Below are 20,643 nucleotides of genomic sequence, written 5' to 3' on the forward strand. Positions count from 1 at the left end.
GTCAAAGGGGGACAGTGCAGGAGCCATTCTTTCACCAGTCCCAACATAGCTTCTATAACAGAGGATAGGATCTGAACTTGAAATAATGCCAGGCACTGTGCCTTAGGCCTGTAATCCCAGCACTTTGAGTGGCTGAGGCAGGTAGATTACATGAGGCCAGGAGTTCAGGAGCAGCCTGACCAACATGAAGAAACCATGTCTCTACTAAAAATACAAAATCAAATTAACTGGGTGTGGCGGCAGGCGCCTGTAATCCCAGCTACTCAGGAGGCTGAGACCTGAGAATCGTTTGAATCTGGGAGGTGGAGGTAGCACTGAACGAAGACGGCACCACTGCACTCCAGCCTGGGAACAGAGTGGGACCCTGTCTTAAAAAAACAAAAACAAATAAAAAACAAAATTTAAAAAAACTATGACAACAAGAACAAATGAACTTGAAATAAATGACTATTTTATGTCTTCTTTAGGTGCACTTAACCAGGTAATATAAGGTTGTTTAATAGTGGAAGAAAGAAGTAACTAAGTCCCTTCTTAAAGGAATAACCCAAGACCTATTTGTTCATTCATTCAATGAAGCATGATTAGTTATAAAAAGCACAAGAAATACCAGGTGCTTTGACTCTTACCCTTCCTGGTCATTCTTAAGCATTAAGAGTCTCCAGTACGAGGAGGTTGGGGAAAGGAAAGAGTCAGAGCCCAACTCTGAGCCTTCATCCCTTCCGCAGAGTGGAAGAAACCAGCAGGGTAGAGACTGTACAACCTCACCCCTGTGAAATGTGGAATGAGAGAAGTCAGGAATTGGAAACGAAGATGCAGCACTTTTTCTGCCTCATTTAGTCATCCTCACACTACACATGACCACCAGGAATGCCAAATGACAGTTTCCCTAAATATTTTTCATGTGACAATTGGCCTTGGGACAATAAACAAAATGGTAAAAATAAAATAATTTCTTTAAAACTACTGCTTGCTTTTATTTATGAGCTTTACTTGTCTTCTTTGTCTAGTCATTACATGGCCTTCAAACTTGTTGGAGTAATAACTTATGATTGAAAACGCTTATAATTTACAAAAGGCTTTCACAAAGAGATCATGCTCCCAGTCCTCAGAACAACTCTGGAAGTTAGGTGTTACCGTTATTTTAACGTGATCGATCCGGAAACCTGAAGTTCAGAGAGGTAAGGAGATTTGTCCAAGGAAATGCAGTGCTATGCATACACCACGCTTTTAAGCTGTGTGGCCTTCTTATTCCCATGTTGCTTTGTTAAGTGGATATTACATTTTATGGAATCACATTACCAGCGTCTGTCTTAATAGGCTTAATGTTGCACTCATGCAGCCTGACCTTCTGAAAAAAGGTGAAATATTAGAGGAGGTTTTCAAAAGAACCATACAGAGTAGTAGGTAGGAGCTAAGCATGGGTGTCCAGTGGATCTAAAATCAAATTATGATCGTGACTCTTGATGGTAGATAGACACGTTATTTTACATCTCTCATCCTTAGGATCTTTGCCCTATAAAATGGAGCAAAAACAGTGCCTGCTTCATGGCACTGTCACGAAGATAAATATTCTAAGCACACAAACAATTGCATATGCTATTGATAAGATCTCCCAGGCAGGCACTGCACTGACAACATGGCAGCAACTGGCAGTGGCAGCAAAACCATCGGCAGTAGCATTAGTAGTAGTCGTACTCGTGAGAACCGCAGTAGCAGTCATAGCGGTAGCATTAAGTCGTGATATAACAGCAGTAGCCGTTTTGTAGCAGCAATGGTAATAGTAGTAGTAGTAAAGTAATCATGGGCATCACCATCATAGTCCTTCTCACAGTATTTATTAGCATTGGTAGCAATAGCAGTAGTAGTAATGGAAGGTATCTATGGCTAAGAGTTGATGATCTCTTAAGTGACATGGATCAATTAAGTGACACGGAAACAAAGAAGATGAATTCCATTAAGAAACCTTTGCAGGCCAGGCATGGTGGCTCATGCTTCAAATCCCAGCACTTTGGGAGGCTGAGGCACGCAGATCATTTGAGACCAGGAGTTTAAGACCAGCCTGGCCAACATGGCAAAACCCCGCCTTTAGTAAATATACAAAAATTAGCTGGGTGTGGTGCTATGCACCTGTAATTCTAGCTACTCAGGAGGCTGAGGCTGGAGAATCACTTCAACCCAAGAGGCAGAGGTTGCAGTGAGCGGAGATTGTGCCACTGCACCCCAGCGTCTGGGTAACAGAGTGAGACTCTGTTTCAACAACAACAAAAAAGAGAAATGTTTGCAAAGGCCAGACAGAGGTAACAGTTTCTCTAGCTTTGATGGGTGCGTTAGAACAGATTTCAGTGGTAGAAAAACATGTATTTTATTTCAATAATCAGAAGATACTAATGAACAAAGGAAGTCCCACACAATCACTGGCTTCAATTCCATGGCAGTTGGAAACAGTGGCAGTGAGAGACAATGGCACATTGCACGTCAGCTCCAGACACCTGGATATCTTCTCTGTATTGCTGATGGAAGTAGCAATCATACAATGACAACCAAGGGAGGTAAAAATCATTGCTTCAAACTCCATTTTTTCTTTTAGTTTTCTCTTGACTAATTTCTGAAAGCCAGTGGGGCCGAATAAACTTCTTTGTAGAGAAGCAAATAAAAAATGAATTTCAATTTTCTGGGTGCCTACCAAACATCTTACCTCATGCTGGGTTTGATACCCTCATTTGATCATTGCTTATGACTGCGGAAGGAATAAAGGAACCAGGGCCCAAAGAAGTCGAGCAAGGCAGACACACGAGAAACTGGAAACAAGCCCGTCTGACTTCGTATCTTAATGTCTTTCTCACTAATCTATGCTGCTTTCTGAAACTAAACTTTGGAAAGCCATTTGCCACTAAAAATAAGGACATGTCTATTAAGTCACATTGTCTTAGTCAGCTTGGGCTGCTATAATACCACAGACCAGGTGGCCTGTAAGTGACAGAAACTTATTACACAGTTCTGGAGGTGGGAAACCCAAGATTAGAGTGCCAGCATTGGACAGGCTCCAGTGAAGGCCCTTTCCAGGGCCCCAGACCACTGACTTCTTGCTGTCTTCAAACGATAGGTGAAAGCTAATCTCGTTCACAATAGTTCTGCCCTCATGACCCAGTTATCTCCCAAAAGGCACCACCGTCTATTACTATCACATTGGTGATTAGATTGCAACAGGTGAATTTGGGGGGGCATGCAAATATTCAGGCCAGCGTACACATGTAACTTCAAACATAAATTATGATCAGCATTGTAGCTATGAGTGCCCAGTCATATATTCTCATCACTAAAGTGCCCAGTGAGTTCTACCTCAAGATTTTTTTTTTTTTGAGACAGAGTCTGGCTCTGTCCCCAGGCTGGAGTGCAGTGGCACGATCCAGCTCACTGCAATATCTGCCTTCCTGGGTTCAAGCGATTCTCCTGCCTCAACCTCTTGAGTAGCTGGGATTACAGGTGTAGGTCATTACGCCTGGCTAATTTTTGTATTTTTAGTAGAGATGGGGTTTCACCATGTTGGCCAGACTGGTCTTGAGCTCTTGATCGCCACTGATCTGCCTGCCTCAGCCTACCAAAGTGCTGGGATTACAGGCATGGGCCTCCATGCCTGGTCTACCACAGGGCTTTCTTCAGCTGCTGAAGCCCAATTTACCTGCTCACCCCTAAGTGCAGGAGGCCAGAAGTACAAGGAGACAAATCCCACTGGGAACATCCCACCGCCAGTGACTGGCGAGAGTTAGTGAATAAATACCCTGACTTCCTCATTCTCAGGAGAGATACATGGAAGTTTGCTCTACATTGGCTCTCAGAGTTCCCTAGCAAGACTAACGCCCAGTGGTCACAGGAGTTACTGCCTTGAAAACGTGTCTATGATTAGCTGCCTTCCTTTTTCTATGTCACCTGCCCACACCTCTGCTGGTATTTGTTTCCTCTCCCTAGTAAACTCCTTCTACTTAAATTCTTGCTCAGTGTCTGCTTCCAGGGGAGCCCAAACTAAGACAAGCATCAGAGTAGCTTTGGTGTATGTGCTCTTTTGGTGAATGTGTGAACTGTGTTCATAAATTCCATCCTACCACTGTAGGATCCTACTCATTTTTTTAAAACCCTTCTGTATTTTTTTAATTAGCCAGAATCATGCCCAAGAAGTTGCTGCTTCAAGTTAAATATAACGCATCATTGTCAAAATTGCATTATTTTGAGAGAACTCTGTAGACCGTATTTGGGTTTTTGCAGCTTCTAAAATTTCTATCAATTTTTCCATTGTTGCAAGTACGGGATTAATTATTACCAGCTTTCTAAAGAAAAAGGAAAAATTATGATCCAAAACATTTCGTATTTAGTACCAATCTGAGTTAAGGGGGAAAGAAAAGATCTCAGCCTTCCAACTATGTGTCAGAGTGAAAACCAGCCACAACAGCAAGACAGAGGGGAAGACAAATGTTGCTGGTGGTGGAGAGGACAGGAGAGAACATATACTCAAGTTTTTGGGTGGGTGGGGGAGGTGTATTCATAGCCCTTCAGGAGCAGGTAGGGTCTTTATGGACAATGGTCTTTAAGGATAATGCTCTTAACAAAACTAAGAAAGGAAAGAATGGAAAAAGAACACATACTGTGTTTTTTACTTAATAGGGATTAAAGGATCTTCCAGGTACTTTATGTATTCTATTATAGCAATTACTATTTTACATAAAGCTTCTATGAGGACCATTATCACCATTTATATGGGCTGGGATAGCCTGAGATAATATAATGTAGTTAAGACATTTAGCAAGTGACAAAGCTGGAGTTTAAAACCCAAGTGTAACAGACTCTAAAGCCCATTAATATCAACGGTAAACTACGGTCCCAGCAAAACTGCATGGAAATTACATCATATCACAGTTTGTGAAGAAATTTCATTAAGGCCGAGAAAGAGAAAGAGAGCTCTTGACAGCCAGGGACTGGTCTGGCTCTATTAGCCAAGCCTTGGTATTGGTAAGAAGCACCCAGGATGCATAGTTAGGTTGTGATACTTTCCTATAAAATGATTTCACAGAACACGAACATTAAGATAGACCATGATGAGGAAACGATCGTGAAAGAGAAAGGTAAGAGCAGTCACACTCATGCCTGAGAAAGATAAAAGCAAGTATATCCTCCACTAATAATAACAATAAATTAATTTCACACACCAAGCAGCATGCCTTCCTGGCTAATACGGTAATGACTAATGCCACCGCTTTACCAATTATATCTTGAGATTTGCCTTGTGCTACTTGCCTTCCAGATAGGAATTAATAAAACAGCCAATCATAGAATGACCTTTCCATCCTGACAGAATCCAATCCAGGGTAAAGACCACTTCCTCGAGCCCTTCCCGAAATCACCTAACACAAGCCTGTAATAAAAATTTTCAAGCAACTTCTTACTGAAAAAGTCCACAGTTTTGTGTGATGTGCATCCACCCACATCAGAGCAAGTCAGTGAACCCAATTTTGTCAATACAGGTATATTTCCGGCAGTCTTTGGCTGAAGGACATTGAGAGTATATTGCCTAAATCAGTCAACATTTTCTGAGTCAAACAAAGTGAATTATGTATTTTAGTTCCCCTACAGAAACTGACATAAATCCTACATTTGTAATAGGTGAATAATGACATATATTCTTTTTTTTTTTTTCAGATGGAGTCTTGCTCTGTTGCCCAGACTGACAATGGTGCGGGCTCAGCTCACTGCAACCTCTTCCTCCTGGGTTCAAGCAATTCTTCTGCCTCAGCCTCCCGTGTAGCTGGGACTACAGGAACACACCACCACATGGGGTTTCACTATGTTGGCCAGGCTGGTTTCAAACTCTTGACCTCATGATCTGCCCGTCTCAGCCTCCCAAAGTGCTGGGATTACAGGCATGAGCCACCACACCTGCCAGTGACATACCTTCTACACTCAAAAGCAATTTTTAAATGTAGAAATAAAATATTAGATGTAATAATATCTATGTTCAAAACTCTCCTTGCTGAGTTCAACAAAATGACAATAAACACTGTTTCTAAACGTTTCCACAATACAGAAGAGAATGGGAGACGGGTCCAAAGAAAAAAATATGAAAACAAAGAAAAGAGAGGATAGAACAGTAATTTTTTTATTATTATTATGCCTTGATTATGGGGTACATGTGCAGAACATGCAGGTTTGTTACAGAGGTGTACATGTGCCATGGTGGTTTGCTGCATCCAACCCCCGTCACTGACATTAGGTATTACTCCCAATGTTATCCCTCCCCATCCCCCCACACCCTGCAATCCCTCCCTGAGCCCCCTCACCCCGACAGGCCCCAGTATGTGACATTCCCCTCCCTGTGTCCATGTGTTCTTATTGTTCAACACCCACTTATGAGCGAGAACATGTGGTGTTTGTTTTTCTGTTCTTGTGTCAATTTGCTGAGAATGATGGTTTCCAGCTTTATCCATGCCCCTGCAAAGGACATGAACTCATCCTTTTTTATGTCTGCATAGTATTCTATGGTGTATATGTGCCACATTTTCTTTATCTAGTCTACTGTTGATGGGCATTTGGGTTGGTTCCAAGTCTTTGCTATTGTAAACAGTGCTGCAATAAACATACGAGTACATGTGTCTTTATAACAGAATGATTTATAATCCTTTGGATATATACCCAGTAATGTGATTGCTGGGTCAAATGGTATTTCTATTTCTAGATCCTTGAGGAGCTGCCACACTGTCTTCCACAATGGGTGAACTAATTTACGCTCCCACCAACAGTGTAAAAGTGTTCCTTTTTCTCCACATCCTTTCCAGCTTCTGTTAGCTTCTGATTTTTTAATAACCGCTATCCTAACTGGCATGAGATGGTATCTCAATGTGGCTTTTGTTTGTATTTCTCTAATGACCAGTGATGATGAGCTTTTTTGCATGTTTGTTGGCTGCATAAATGTCTTCTTTTGAAAAGTGTCTGTTCATATCCTTCACCCACTTTTTGATTGTTTTTTTTTTCTTGTAAATTTGTTTAAGTTATTTGTAGATTCTGGTTGTGAGCCCTTTGTCATATGGGTAGATTGCAATTTTTTTTCCCATTCTGTTGGTTACCAGTACACTATAATGCTTGTTTCTCTTGCTGTGCAGAAGCTTTTTAGTTTAATTAGATCCCATTTATCTATTTTGGCTTTTGTTGCCATTGCTTTTGGTGTTTCAGTCATGAAGTCCTGGCCCATGCCTACGTCCTGAATGGTATTGCCTAGGTTTTCTTCTAGGTTTTTATGGTGTTAGGTCTTATGTTTAAATCTTTAATCCATCTGGAGTTAAATTTTGTATAAGGTATAAGAAAGGGATCCAGTTTGAGCTTTCTGCACATGGCTAACCAGTTTTCCCAGCAGCATTTATTAAATAGGAAATCCTTTCCCCATTGCTTGTTTTTGTCAGGTTTGTCAAAGATCAGATGGTTACAGATGTGTGGCATAACTTCTGAGGCCTCTGTTCTGTTCCATTGGTCTATATTTGTTTGGTACTAGTACCATGCTGTTTTGACTACTGTAGCCTTATAGTATAGTTTGAAGTCAGGTAGCATGATTCCTCCAGCTTTGTTCTTTTTGCTTAGGATTGTCTTGGCTATGTGGGCTCTCTTTTGGTTCCATATGAGGTTTAAGGTGGTTTTTTCCAATTCTGTGAAGAAAGTCAGTGGTAGCTTGATGGATAGCATTGAATCTATAAATTACTTTGGGCAGTATGGCCATTTTCACAATATTGGTTCTTCCTAACCATGAGCATGGAATGTTTTTCCATCTGTTTGTGTCCTCTTTTATTTCTTTGAGCAGTTGTTTATAGTTCTCCTTGAAGATGTCCTTCACATCCCTTGCTAGTTGTATTCCTATGTATTTTATTTTCTTTGTAGCAACTGTGAATGGGAATTTACTCATGATTTGGCTCTCTTTAAATCTGTTATTGATGCATAGGAATGCTTGTGATTTTTGCACATTGATTTTATATCCTTAGACTTTGCTGAAGTTGCTTATCAGCTTAAGAAGATTTGGGGCTGAGATGATGGGGTCTTTTAAATATACCATCATGTCATCTGCAAATAGAGACAATTTGACTTCTTCATTTCCTAATTGAATAGTAATTATTCAGGAATCATGGTTTCCCCTGACAGTAAGGCTTGAGACAACAACTTTAGGCAGTTGAAATCCTAGTGAGCACTGAGGAAGAGTGGAGGAAAGAAGAAAGCCCATGTTAAGAGTGTCATGAAGTTATCAAGGTCACCACTAAGGATACCTGAAACTTAATCCCACCCAGATCTTTTGAGAATGGTGTAGAATAAATTGCCCGTGCAAGGATTGGCCAAGGGAAATACAATCCATTTACTCCCATCCCCTCTTTGGTTCTGTCTGTGGTGACATTAATTCTTATGAATTTGGAAGCTTCTTGCACTTAATCAGCAGCACCTGTTGCATCTGCAATGAGAAACTGTGAGAAAAAAAAAATGTAAGTCACATTACACATGCTCAAGGTGAGTTGCTGTCAGTGTGAATTGAACCCAAACCTACACAAATTGTCCACAGCCAACATCAGTGGTAAGACTGAATGGATGTGAGTCTAGGGACCAGGGACATCTCCTGTGCAGGGTAAAAGAAGCTACAGCACAGATATGTGAATGGGGCCCCCAGGGAAGATGAAAGCTGTTAGCCTAACAGAATGCTCTGGAGACTTGGGACCTGTAAATGCCAGGTATCATTAAGAGCTGGAGTAATAAATAGGTTGAAAATGGAGGGAAGGGTGATGGAAAGAGACATTAATGTGAATTCTATGTACAGAAGTCATCCTCCCCTACAGGAAACCTTATTTTTGTTCATTTTATAGCAACTAGCACTCTCCAGTGTGATGGCTGCTCACCGACTGATCACTTCACCCTGATACCCAGAACTTTAAATTTATATTAAATTTCAATCCTTAGATAGTTGACAATAGTGTTCAATATTCTCAAAAATTAGAGAAGATAAATAAAATTTTAAAATAAGCCTCAGGGAAACAGATGATGCAGAGATCAAAAGAGAATTTGAAAAGCAAATCCTTGTTAATGTTTCTGTGAGAATCAAAAACTTAGAATATCAATAAAACATGCACAAAATTTGTTTAAGTTCTGAATAGATGCTAGATATTAGACCTCTGTCAGATTCATGGTTTCCAAAACTGTTCTTCCATTCTGTATGTTGCCCATTTAATCTACTGGTAGTTTCTTTTGCTGTACAGACACTTTTTCATTTGATTTGATCCCATTTGTCAATTTTTGCTTTTGTTGTAATTGCTTTTGCCATCTTTGGCATGAAATTTTTGTATGTAACAAACCTGCACTTGTATTTCTGAACTTAAAAGTTACAAGATAAAAATAGGTTTAAAAATGCACAGAAAAGGAACAGAGAACAAGAAAATGCTTCGGGAAATTAAAATAATATGGCTGTCCATCCCCAGAACAGTCTGCGGTAAGGTTAAGGACGTCTTCAAGAAAACAAACTGCAAAGACAAAAAGGCAGAGAGTAGGGAGAGAGATCTATTTCCTGAGACGTATGACGGTATCAACACAGAAGTTACAATATCTAACGGAGAACATTTTTGGGAAGGTGATGAAGAGAGTATCTGTTTCTAAATTCCACCAAGATGCTCTTTGGCATTAGGTGTTTTAAAATTTATTATGAAGGATCATTAGTGGATCTTCCTACCTGAAAACATGTTGAAATTAATCAACACAACTATAGGTAAATTAGGCATTAAAACTGATAAGAAAAGTCTTAAAATCTCATATTTTTAGAAAATAAAAATTGAAATGAGATTTTTGTACTTATCAAATCAGCTTTTAAAAGTTGAAATGGTCAGTTTGGGCAAAAGAAGACTAGAAAAGGCACTGTCATTCTCTTTTCCTAAAAGTGCAAACTAATAGAAATTACCCAGAGGAAAAACATTTTATAACATGCATAAAATCCTTCAAAAAAAACTCATGTCCCTTGCTTTCCTCAAATCTATCTATCCTAAGAAAGTTAAACTTTTATATATTTGTAACAAAAATATTTACACAAAGAAAAGGGAAAAAACTCAGAAGGAGACATATGTAGAAAAATGTTTATTATTGTGGTGTAAACATGGGAAAGAATCTAGACATCTAGCAAGTAGAGCAATAGTTTAAGCATCACAGTTCATCAGGTAGGCCATCCAAGAGGATGTTTTCAGAGACCATTTAGTGAAATGGAAAACGACTATTGATAAAAAGTTGAAGGAAAAATTCAGAATTTAAACCAGCACACACAATAGGATACTGATTAAAACTGTACAGTATACATGGACAGATGGAGGGTGTGCTGTGGGAAAGAGAGAGAAACTGTTGTGTTGGGGGAGAGCGAGAAATTCTGGGAGTTAGGAGAACACTTTACTCCCAACTGTTGGCAGTGAGTGTTTCCGATTGGTTGGATTATGTTTAATTTTTATTCTTTCTTTAAATCATTTGATTTTTTCCCCCAATCAGTTAAATGAGCACACATCATTTCTAAAATAAGAATAAATAGATGTTTTATAATTTTATGTTTAACCATTTAATTCTTATAAATTTTATTTGGGAGATTTGAGATTTTAGTAAATGACCAACTAATGAAATCCACAGACACAATCCATGAATCTGTTTGGTTGTGTTCATCCGGGCAGAGTAGAGAAGAAAGAGGAGAGAAATAAAGGACGTGGCGGTGGCCATTTCTGAATGTGTATGTTCTGGGGGAGGTGAGGGAAAGAGGAAGCAGAGAAACTGAGAGTTCTCTGCTTCCATTGCAAGCCTGATGAAAAGAAAAGTATCAAGAGGGTAACAACAATGAGGTTATGGCTATGAGCCGCCTTGGTTTCCTCCCCCAGACACATGAAGCTAAATGGAACTTCAGTGGGAGGCCACAAGTTCTAATTGCTCTCCTCCTAGTAGAAACCCTCAGAGCTGACTCAAACACACCAAGAAGGACAATTTCCTGGAAATAGAGCAGTCAGGTCTCCATTTCATGCAATTTATTCTTTTTAATAAGGCAGTTAAATCACATTTTACATCTGGCATTAAATTAATGGATTGTATATTGCTATAGACTTTTCATAGAGCCATTTTCACAAGGATTACATATGTATAGAGGTTAAAATCATAGACTCAGGAGTCAGTTCCAGTTCCTAGCTGTGTTACCTCAGACAAGTTATTTCACCTCTCACACCTGTTTCCTCATCTGCAAAATGGAGGCAATAAACGAACCTGCTTCTCTGGCTTTCTTTTTTTTTTTTTTTGAGATGGAGTTTTGCTCGTTACCCAGGCTGGAATGCAATGGTGCGATCTCTGCTCACCACAACCTCCGCCTCCCAGGTTCAGGCAATTCTCCTGCCTCAGCCTCCTGAGCAGCTGGGATTACAGGCATGCACCACCGTGCCCAGCTAATTTTTTTTATTTTTAGTAGAGACGGGGTTTCACCATGTTGACCAGGATGGTCTCGATCTCTTGACCTCATGATCCACTTGCCTTGGCGTCCCAAAGTGCTGGGATTACAGGCTTGAGCCACCGCGCCCGGCCTGGCTTTCTTAAGAAGATTACATGAGTTAAAATGCATCAGGTACTTAGAACAGGGTCTAAAGAAAAGAATATGCTACATTTTGAAATGTCTGGTCTACTAAATAAAAATAAGTTGGAAACATTTCTTGGTCAGACCATATCTGACCATATCATGTTTGCATCAGGAGATATGATTTCTTCTCTGTGGTCTGTGGTCACTATCATAAAACAAACAGAAGGTTTCTTTGTTCATTAAAATACAAATAAAAAGAAAAAACAAGCAATGGTCAATATCTCTTCGGACTACCCCAAGTCCCAAGAAAAGGAAGACAACACGAGGTTTGTAGTAGCTCACCTAATACAGTACATGAGGCTGCTCCAAACAGGAAGCAGAGGGACAGAGAAAGCTTGGAGAAATAGTTGCTGTCTTTGGGAGGGACAAGGTGCCCCAAACTTGGAAGGGGACAAAGGTTGGGAGGGCAGTGAGTTGTAGAAAAAGAGCCTGCTTCCTGGAAGCATCTACAGTCATTGATAGGATTTCCAATAGTATTGATTTAGTGTGGAAGAAATACATCATCTCCGGTCTTCAGGGCTGATGTTCAGGCCACAGAGGTGAAGAGGTGGGTGGAGAAACCTGTAAAGATGCCTCATCATAATAACAAGGTGGAGCAGAAGTAGACAGCCATTTATGGAGCTTCTCCTTTGTCCTGGGAGCCCTCCCAGCTTACAAATGAGATCATCCTTTCCCATTTCACAGATGAGCAAACTAAGAGGTAACTTCCCCAGGGTCATGAAGACCTGGATTCAAACTGCAAGGATTCAGATCCTTGATTTTGTATCTCTTCTGCCTCGGCACCTCTCCTGGCCACCCATTATCAGTAAACGTTGAAGCTGGAGGAGAGTAAGTCAGTCGAGATAAGGCAAGTTTTGACTTGCTTACTTGGTCATTTACAAACCTCCTGTGATTTAGCCAAACTCTCTACTTGGTCCTCCTAGGGGAGTGTACAGAGGAATATACCACAGATTTCAGAATCTGCATGCTATGAGGGATCGAGGAAAGGAAAGCAATGGGGAGAAGAGGCTGGATAAAATCCTAATACAGCAGCCCTCATCTCTGGAGAGGTTCTGTTGATTGCTGCAAAGAGTACAGGCTTTGGCATCACAGATTGTACAGTGAATCCCAGCTGGGATTATGAACTGCATAATATAGGGTCAGTGAATCTCTCCATCTCAGCTTTATTCACTTTCTCTGTAGTGTAACTACTATCATTTCCATTTCACATAATATCCTGTGAGGGCTGAATAGGACAACAGTGTGAGAGGCTCAGCTTGGTGCTTAGCTAATATTACAGCCCTCCAGCTCTTCTCCAAATGTATATCCATCCAGGTTTTCTTCTTCCCACCATCACCAGGAACCTGATCTTGAAGGGTCTACCTCATGTCCCCAAGAACAAGACTGTGTTCAACATCCACACAGACACATCTAAACCAGGTGGGATCTTTAAAACTTCCAGAAACCCTCGATGAAACTGCTGGTGATAATTTAAAATGACACAAATAGAAGAATGACAGGACAGGAAGACAAAGAACGTTAGTTTTTCTAATCGCTGAAAAAGAAAACAAAATGAAGAAAAATAGTCCCCACGAAATTCGTACAGTAAAAAATATAAAGCGTGTTGACTTTAACTGGGTTCACATAGTAAGTTCAGACTGTACTTGGGGCATTATATACCTTGTAATTGTTCAATAGCTTCAGCCTGGACAGACACTGCTCATCAGTTTCTGCTGGCTGCTCTCAGCTGCGGCTTTGGTGAGTGAGAAAAGACAAATTCCCAGAGTTGAAAAGTGAAAAGCAACACTGTGTAATCATGGGAATTAAGGGGAAAAAGACAGTCTTGGGTTGAGTTATGGTATATTCCTGGGGAAGCTGTGTAAGGACTTTCCAGCTGTGAGCTGCTAGGAGAGTCTGGGCCAAGATGCTCACAGGGGAGCTTCATGGACTGCTGCCGTAGAAGAAACAGAGGCAATGGATAGACCAGTGGTTCTCAGCCAGGGTCAATTTTGTTCCCTGGGAACATTTGACAATGTCTGGAGACAGTATTGATTGTCACGGGGGTGGGGGAAGAGGTACTGCCGGCATCTAATGGGCAAGGCCAAGGATATTGCTAAATATATGATAATGCACAGGACAGCTCCCATCCCTGCAAACCCCTCCAAGAAAGAATTTATCTAGCCCCAAATATCAATAGTGCTGGACTTGAGAAACCGTGAGCAAAACATACAAATGCAATCTCATTACTGTGGGCAACAGACAAGCTTTGACACTCAGACTTAGCATTTAAAACCAAATCTGGTTTCTTATCGTGGTACTTCCCTCCTCAAAGCAACCTATGACTTGGCAGCCTCTAGTCCATGTTTCTTTCTTTTCTGTCCCTGATAGTGAAAACACATCATTTGTCAAGCCCTTAACAAGCCAGATTCTTTTCTAGATGCTTTACGACATTGTCTAATAACTCTAATGTGATTCTCATAACTCTATGCAGGATTGATGAAGATCATACCCATTTTATACGCCAGGAAACTGAGGCTCAGAGGGATGATGTAAATTGTCTATGAAGTGGCAAAATCAGGATTTAAATGCATCCCTGTCTGATTCCAAAGTATCAACTCCTAACTCCTCAGCTCTTCTTGCAAAGCTTAACCTCACAACTTAGCCAAACCCAACAGGTCACTGAACATCCCTGACCTTTGTCCTCCTATGAAATGGAGATAATCACAGCATCATGAGGATGTCTTTTATAAAAGGAGAGAAGCCAGCATGGCACCCGACAATATCATCATCTAGGTTCCCTGAAGGCTCAAGCAGACAATTTCCAGATGATCATATCTAGGAATGTCCTTCTTCTAATTCAAAGATTTCAGATTCTAGCCAAACCCTAGCAAATCTTCAGCACTTGACTCAAACCTTTTTTTCCTCCCATGGTTACCTGACACTTTGCTTGCCCTCTATAGCACAGAGGAACTCTTTCTACAAAATCAAAGTATCAGCCAGGCATGGTGGCTCACGCCTGTAATCCCAGCACTTTGAGAGGCTAAGGCAGGCAGAACACCTGAGGTCAGGAGTTTGAGACCAGCCTGGCCAACATGGTGAAACCCTGTCTCTACTAAAAATACAAAAATTAGCCGGGCGTGGTGGCGTGCACCTGTAATCTCAGCTACTTGTGAGGCTGAGTCAGGAGAATTGGTTGAACCTGGGAGGCGGAGGTGGAGGCAGAGGTTGCAATGAGCTGAGATCATGCCAGATTGCACACTAGCCTGGGTGTAAAGAGACTCTGTCTCAAAAAAAAAAAAAAAAAAGTACTTTCTTTTTTTCTACTGAGCTCCAGATAACATTTCTTTTCAGGTCAGACTGTAGAATTTAACTTGAAGGCATTCCATCGTAAGTTTCCCGAAATAAGAATTTCATCATGTCCATTTTTATTGTCATGCAGAACAGGTTATAGTTGTAAGTGCTTAATAAATACATGTGGATGATTTTACTCAGGTAAGCAGCAGAGGTAATACAGCTTGATTGCTTACTAAGTGATTCTGGACACTTGATCTCATTTGGTCTTCATGATAACCTATAAGGGGTCAAAAGAGCATCACCCGTCCCTCCCATGCCTCTCTTCCCACCCCTATGTGTTATTCTGAGGATACTTCGATGGCTTTGTATTCCCTTCACCTACTGTTTGGATGGGAAATAACCTTTTTAGGACTCATTTTCTACTTCTGATAAATACAGAAGTTGAACTCAATCAATGGTTTCCAACTGTTGTTTTTTATTTAAAGGGTCCCTTTTTCAACGTCTTATAGAGTACCTTCAAATAATAAGCAGAAAAAAGCAGAGCTGCCCTGGTGGAAGAGGGGCAGGGTATAGGAGGTGCTAAGAAGATGCGTTTGGAACCTGCTCGTGATCCGCGGAGGCGCTTTATCACTGCTGCTCTGTCTGCTAGGTCCCCCATACTCCTGTTGGGCACTGCTCATCTGTAAGCAGTACAGCACAGCAAAACCCAACGGAAAGGCTCCTCTCAGCAGAGTTCTCCACCGACCTCACGCCTGAAAGCAATCGAGGCTCCAAATGTACTGTCCAACCTCCATCGACGTAACAGTCACTATGTACCATCCACGGTCCATTCTCTTCCGGGGGTAGCCTTGATGGGAGGCACAAGCCTACCTTGCCTATTCTCATCTTTCCTCTGCTTCACTCCACCATTCTCTTTCCCCACTTCTACCCCCCTCTGCTTCTTAAAGAATCCTCGCATTCTTTCTTGCATTTAGCCAGCCCCCTGTCCGCCAACCCTTGGATAACCTCCCCTTCTTGGAAAAGCCAACTCTATAGCATTTATAAGCACAGGCATTAAAAAAAAAGTCAAGTTTCCCCGTTAACTTTTCCAGATATGATGGTAAGGTTTATGAGTAAGAACAGAAACATCATTCCCTTCTCACCTTCTCTGAGTGAGGGAAGGCGGGGGGCAGGGGGAATACCCTTATCTTTTCATTCCATCGTTGTTTTAGTGATTAATCACAAAAAGTCCAATTTTCTTGCAAGATTCATTTTTTATCTTCCTGGTTTCTCCACCATTCTCCCAGACTCTGCATTTCCAAAGCCAGCCACCAGGAAAATGACAAAAAACACACAGCACACACAAAGGCAACTGCATCCCATCCATTCTCCCCAAAGTGCATGATCGGGTCACGTGTGGGGAGATTAATGTGATTCCAAGCTTGAAAATGTGCTGCTTTATGATTATTAACGAGGGTAGCTTGGAAGTGAGAGAACTTTGCAAACAGAGCGGTTTAAAAAATGTATTTTCTACCTTGTTTATGAGACATAAACATATATAATTCAGTTCAAGGGTTGAGATTTTCTGTTATTGTGTGCCAGGGATTATTAATTATCACAATGGTGAATAATTTCCCAGTACAAATTATCCTCATCTTATCATCCAAATGTACTTCCCTTCCACATCACTCATGTCATGCTGAAATCTAAGGCCATAAAGTTTAAGCCATGAAATAAGTCTTCCTTCGAATGGCAGCATATGGTGTGTGTTGGTCGGGGTTTTTTAAAGCACAATGAAATTTACCACTGTCAAAGACAGGCCTCCCAGCTCTTTCTTAGTTGGTGACTCTAGTGTCTGAAGCTGATAGAAAATTATGCACTTAATAAAATATGAGATTGCAGGGAGAGATAAAGCCAAAGCTAGCAGTAGTCCAGCAGAGGAGAACCCATTTTCAACAGCCGGTGCCTTCATGTCTATCATGCTGATTGAAGCCATCCAGAAGTAAAAACATAAGCTTGGAGCTATGCAAGACGTAAAGATGAGAGCGAAGGGCTCCTACTCAAAATATAAAATGGATCTCCACAAATGTGTACTGGGCTGCTCTAAATATGTTGAAAACCTGGCATGTTGGAATATTTGTGTGAAAGGAATATGAACTCTGATTAGTGAATCTCTGCAAAGGGCATAAGTACATTTTTCTTTATTACATAAGGTACTTTTTATTAACACCCATGAAGAACCAACAAATATATCAGAACATAAAATCAAAATATGAGTTTTTGTGCTTTTGAGAAAACCAGATTTCAGAAAACCTCAATTTTCAAAAACCAAAAAATATTCCTCTTCAGCAAAGCCAACACATAAAAAAATGGGTCCAAGTCCCATGACACAACGCGACTTTAGAAAATAGCAGGAAAATGAAGCAACACAAAAGCAAGTAAAAATGATTTCAATTCCTAAAAAGAGGGAGTTAAAAGAATGCCACGCATTTATCTGTAATAAGGTTGTATTTAGAAGCAATCTGTCAAATATTTTGAGGTACATGTCCGTTGTTTTTGCAAAGGAAAGTGTGGAATGTTCTTTTTATTCTTCTAAGATGGAACATGTTTTTATGATCCATCTAATTTGTTTTTCTGTTCCTTATCCACAAACAGGCTTTGGTTGCTAGGGTGCATTGTCAAACTCCACCAGAGGCATGACCACAAGCTCTAGTATACAACCACCATATCTGTGGTCAAAGAGATGGAATAACTTGCTTGTGGCCACGCAGCAGGTGATTAGAATAGAAAGCACTGGTCTAGAAGTTCAGAGGACTTGGATCCAGAGTTGATAGGCTCAGACTCTGCACCTTAAAATATAATCTCATTTTCGATCTTCATACATTTTTTCATCTTCAGAAACAAATTTCTCATATCATTTTTTGTTCTTTTATGTGCCTTTGAATCCATGGAATCCTGTGGCCGGTTTTCCCGTGAACTCGGACCACTCCTGTAGTATATTTACATCTGGAATCTCTTTCTTCCCGTCAACCACCAAGCCCCTTGTGTCTTTAAAGAGCCTTGCTAAATCTCTTCTCCTCCATTAAGCCCTCTGTGATGAGGTGTGAGCCAGGGCTCTGCCGTCCCATTGCAAAGATTAGCACATGGGGTGCTGAACCGAAGAATACAAATGGAGAATCAGTTCATCTGGGACCTGACTAGATATGCTAGGGAGGATTCCAGCTGCTTAACATCTGCTCAATTGTGTCTTATTCTGCATATGTCCTCATTGTCATTGCCTAGGTCTTTGGGATTCATTGGAACTCCCTAGATAGCAATTGGCAGCTGATGTGGGAGGTGGTACAAGGAAGAGAGCCTTCCATGATAAATCTCTCTACTCTATCTCAAATGGAAATGTGGGACAGCCAAGCAGATGGCCATCAACATGGTGGGCTTTGGGGTATGTCAGTAAGCTTTCCTGATCCAAGATTAGATCCTCAGCAATTACCTAAGTCTTCCATCATTCGCCCTACTACTTATGGGCCTCTGAGAGATATGCACATTTAAATGGTATTTTGTTATCTACTGAGGATCAGATAGTCTGGGAGAAAGAGTTCTAGACTGAGAACACCTGGGTTTCAATCTCAGCGGTAACATGTGCTACACACAGACGTTCTGTGAAAGCATGTACTCTCCAAGTATCATTTTTTTCTCTCTAAAATGAAATAAAAAATACTTGCCTTGTCGAATCTCACAGACTTGAAGTAGAAATTATTACATAAAATCCTGTACAGAAAAGCAATTTATAAAGTTTTTATGAGGGTAAAATACACATGTAGAGAGTGTGCCTTTAACAAGCGCACAGCTTGGTGAAATTCCCAGTGCTGAATTTACACATGTAACCAGCAATCAGACCAAAAAGCAAAGCATGACCCCAAAGCACCCTATGTCCCCTTCCAATCCCTTTCTCGAGCAAAGGCAACCACTATCCTGATATGACTACCAAAAATTGGTTGCACCTCTTTCTTTATAGGAAGGGATCATGCAATGTGCTTTGTGTCTCCCTCTTTCACTCCCATTTCTCAATATTCAACAAAATTGTTTTGAGTAGTTTTAATCAGTTCTCATGGTTGTATAATGTTCTATTATATGAATATACTACAGTTTTAAAATCCATTCTACTGATAATAGGAATGTTAAACAGGGCTGCCAAATAATTTATATACTTTAAAGAAACATACAAAAGCAAAATATTATTACTATAAGGCGTAACAGATATGGAGGCTTTGAGAGAAAAATATTGAGCAATGAAATTTTAGTGGGAAAAAAGGATTGAGGATGAGATGTGTTTGTGTTAAGGAAAAATATAAAATATAAGGTACGTCACAAATTTCAGATGTTGCCAAATGTTTTAAAATTCAGCCACTTATGTCAGCCAGTATCTGAGTTCCTATAATATGCCAAATGCTATACACTATTTTATATAATTCTAATAAAAATTCTATGAGGTAGACAGTGTAGGTATTCTTATCCCCTTTTGATAGAATAAAACTGGAGCCCAGAGAAATGTGCATCAACCTTTTAATGACAGTGCCAGAGCTGGACTGGAGCAAAGTCATTCATTACCCGATTCATTCATTCATTCGACAAGTTTTCATTGAGCTTCAGAATAGGCTGAATACTGCAAGAGAAGTTGGAGATAAACTATGCGAGGAGACACAAGCTCTCCTGTCAATTACTATGTAGTTGAAGTGACTACCATTGGTCAGTAATCACCCAGATGAACGAAAAATTAGAACAACACTAGGTGCCTAAGAAGTAGAGGAACAGGGTATTCCTGGAGCACAGTGCATGGATTTGACAGGGAGGGGAGGAGAGGCTCCTGCAGAATTGATGGTTGAACTGAGAGCTGAAGGACACAAGGCACTGACCAGGTGAAGAGCAGAAGAAGAGGATGTAGGTGGAAGGAGAAGCACGCAGAGAAAAGGAGCAAGCCAGGTACAAGAGGTTAAAGGATGATCTGGAGAGGTGATGCCTCAAGTCAGGATAAGGAGATAAGCTTTTATAAGAATAGTAGAAAGTTATTTGCAGTTCTCTGGATAGCCCAAGATCATTCCCAAAAATGACGGAAAGTTCAACAAGGAGACATGATCCAACATGTATCTACTGTAGATGAGTATGTAAAGGGCATTTAAATCCACACAACCGGCCGGGCGCGGTGGCTCAAGCCTGTAATCCCAGCACTTTGGGAGGTCGAGGCGGGTGGATCACGAGGTCAAGAGATCGAGACCATCCTGGTCAACATGGTGAAACCCCGACTCTACTAAAAATACAAAAAATTAGTTGGGCATGGTGGCGCGTGCCTGTAATCCCAGCTACTCAGGAGGCTGAGGCAGGAGAATTGCCTGAACCCAGGAGGCGGAGGTTGGGGTTAGCCAAGATCCCACCATTGCACTCCAGCCTGGGTAACAAGAGCGAAACTCCGTCTCAAAAAAAATCCACACAACTACATTTTCAAACAAAATTCTGTGAATATGCTTAATGGCTCTCAGTTACATGGTTAAACTAGAGAAACCATTGCTCACCTGGCAAAGCTATCACTTAACAAACAGAGTGGAGAGGTGGGTTCTCTGTCGGACATCTGCAAAGGCCTTCTGGAAAGGGGATGCCAGTTTACTTGTCCATGTGTATATTGACTGAGGCAGATTTTTTTTTTTTTTTTTTTTTTAGGGAGGCAGTGAACAATGACGGTGAAGAGGACATTT

General features: G+C 40.8%; 1 pseudogene; it reads left to right on the top strand.

Annotated features, from left to right (window-relative positions):
* The first annotated feature begins 1,636 nt into the window (after nt 1–1,636).
* Nucleotides 1,637–20,643, top strand: part of LOC100896861 (uncharacterized) — a 35,001-nt pseudogene continuing 15,994 nt past the window's right edge.

This window comes from Callithrix jacchus, chromosome 20 (assembly GCF_049354715.1).
Source record: "Callithrix jacchus isolate 240 chromosome 20, calJac240_pri, whole genome shotgun sequence".
NCBI lineage: Eukaryota > Metazoa > Chordata > Mammalia > Primates > Cebidae > Callithrix > Callithrix jacchus.